Below are 3,169 nucleotides of genomic sequence, written 5' to 3' on the forward strand. Positions count from 1 at the left end.
ATCTTTATACCTTGTAATCTATGTAATTTCTAGGCCATTTATCTTCACTATTTACTACCTTATTATCTTCCATTCCTAGGAAGACTTCCTCAACTATAAATAGTGGTGGTCTTCATTTGTTTTGTACACAAGAAATTATAGAGTGCATACAGTTTGTCAAAAAAGAGAGTTTTTATTAGTTGAAGGGAGGTGTTTTTTTTTGTGGAGTTTTGGACTCAACTCTTGTCCGGAGTTTGTTGAGTTACACTTTGTGATTAGGTTGTTATATCCTGGAGGGGACAAGTCAAGAAGGAATATTGCTGGACCGATGAAAAACATTGGTTGCAGTGGGCTTGAATCTCTTTAAAGAGAGCGAGATACCCTTGCCTCATCCTGAAGAGATTTTTATTCCTTCATTCTATTTTCTATTGTAATCTTTTAATCTTGTAATTTTTAGCAACAAAGAGTATACATACACAATTTCTATGGATCAAATCTTATGAAATTGAAGTATAAACATTAAGGACATAGTATTACAGATCCATGCAAAGAATTTTAGGATGAAATTTCACCTTTTGATTCTAGAGTCAACTCGCCTTAAAATCCAAAAAAGAAACTATAAGAAAAGGCGTGTAGTGACAACATAAGACACAACTAAAACTCCAAAAATCTCCACAATAGACATTATTAGCCACTGAAGTCTCGTTGGCGTTACAACTGGTTATTATTGGCGACAAAACTAAGTCATCATAAAAGTTCTTAGTGACAATTGAAAGACACCACTAAAACTCCAAAAATGGATGCAATTACATACGCTAGTCATCGCTAAGAATATGCATTAAAGGTAACTTAAGGCACCCAAATTTTGATACTAGTAGCCGCGAATAGATAAACAGTCGCCGCTAAAAGCATGTATTAGTGGCAACTAAAGTCATCGCATACACTCATACTACTCGTTAAAAGTAAATATTAGTCGCGACTTTAGTGGCCACAAATATATATTGATGGTCCACCATATTAAAACCTTTAATGGCAACTTAGTCGCTGCAAATACTTATACTAGTTGTCGCTAAAAGTGAGTTTTAGTATCAACATAGTCGCCGCAAATACTCATACAATAGTCGCTAAAGGATATTTTAGTGGCAAAATAAATCGCAGCAAATATTTTACTATTCATCGCTAAAAGAGCGTTTTAGTAGCACTATAGTCCCCACAATACTTGTAGTAAAAGTGTGTTTTAGTGGCACCTTGGTCGTCTTAAATATTCAACTTAGTCGCCGCAAATACATATTAAAACGGTCGCTAAAAGTGAGTTTTAGTGTCAACTTAGTCGCTGCAAATACTCATATTAGTCGTCACTAAAAGTAAGTTTTAGTGGCAAATTAATCACCGCAAATACTTATATTGTTCGTCGCTAAAAGTGAGTTTTAAAGTCAACTTAGTCGCTGCAAATACTCATACTAGTTGTCGCTAAAAGTATGTTTTAGTGGCTTATTAATCGCCGCAAATACTTATACTGTTCGTCGCTAAAAGTGAGCTGTAGTGTCAACTTAGTCGCTGTAAATACTCATACTAGTCGTCGCTAAAAGTATGTTTTAGTGGCAAATTAAGCGCCGCAAATACTTATACTGTTCGTCGCTAAAATTGAGTTTTAGTGTCATGTTAGTCGCTGCAAATACTCATACTAGTCGTCGCTAAAAGTAAGCTTTTAGTGGCAAATTAAGCGCCGCAAATACTTATACTATTCGTCGCTAAAAGTAAGTTTTAGTGTCAATACATATAATAATCGTCGCTAAAAGTGAGATTTAGAGTCAACTTAGTTGCCGCAAATACATATAATAGTCGTCGCTAAAATTGAGTTTTAGTGTCATTTTAGTCGCTGCAAATACATATAGGAATTGTCGCTAAAAGTGAGTTTTACTGTCAACTTAGTGGCTGCAAATACTCATACTAGTCGTCGCTAAAAGTTTGTTTTAGTGTCAACTTTATCGCCGCAAATACATATAATAATAGTCGCTAAAGTGAGATTTATTGTCAACTTAGTCGCTGCAAATACTTATACTGTTCATCGCTTAAAGTGTGTTATAGTGGCAACTTAGTCCCCGCCAAAAATATGTTTTAAGACAATTAGTCTCCGCAAAAGATATATTAGCAGCACAAAAGGATAACTTTATCACCATGAATACGAGTCAATTTGTCCATTAAGAAGGTTGCCACTAGAAAGCAAGGTCGTAATGACAATAAAGGTCGGTCGCCAAAGAAAACTATTAGAAGCGACGTTAACTTGCTACAATAGATTCAAATTTGTAGTGCAATTATTAGTTGCCACAAACATGATTTTTTTAAATATATAATTGCCCAATAATATTATAAATTATCCATTACCAAACCAAATATATTTCTCAACTAAAGAAAAAAATTGTTCCATAATAATTGTCTCAAATTGATTCTCATTTTAAAAGTTCAAGACAATCAAATACCCGACTATATTTGGGTTGACTTGATTTGGTATTAAAAAAAAAAATCCGACTATATTTGGGTTGATTTGATTTTAACTAAAAAAATCCAATCCAACATTATATATATAATTTTTAAAATTTTATTTTATACATAAAAATATTTACTTTGATATAATTTTTAAATATTTCTTAATATTTTTTCATAGTTTTTATCTTTTAATATATTATTTCAAGTTTGAACTTAAAATTCTGAATGGTTCAATAAAGATTATAATCTACATATGTTAACAATTATAATAAAGCTTAAATTAAAATCAAATTAATACTAATGCAAAAAGGAAATCAATTCAACACTAAAAATGACAATAATATTTGAATATTTGTTCACTAGTTTTACATTGATTTAGACAATTAAAATACATAATCTAATTTTAATTTCCTATAATATTTAATCATGTAACTAATACTTATTAAACTTATTTTAACATAATTTAATACTTTTAAATTATGATCATTTTCACTATGACATGTTAATTTGCAGTATTTATTTTATGCAATTTCATTATTATTTTTTTGTTGGATATTTTAGTGTCATTAATCATATCATATTTTATGTTATTTTCTTATAAACACTTTAGATAGTTGTATTTTGATAGGACTAAAAAAACATTTGAAGTACAAGTAAATTATATGTTTGTATGAATACTTTACCAGAAAAACCCAAGATTGAA

This window comes from Solanum tuberosum, unplaced genomic scaffold, assembly GCF_000226075.1.
Source record: "Solanum tuberosum cultivar DM 1-3 516 R44 unplaced genomic scaffold, SolTub_3.0 scf00204, whole genome shotgun sequence".
In the NCBI taxonomy this organism is placed as follows: Eukaryota; Viridiplantae; Streptophyta; class Magnoliopsida; order Solanales; family Solanaceae; genus Solanum; species Solanum tuberosum.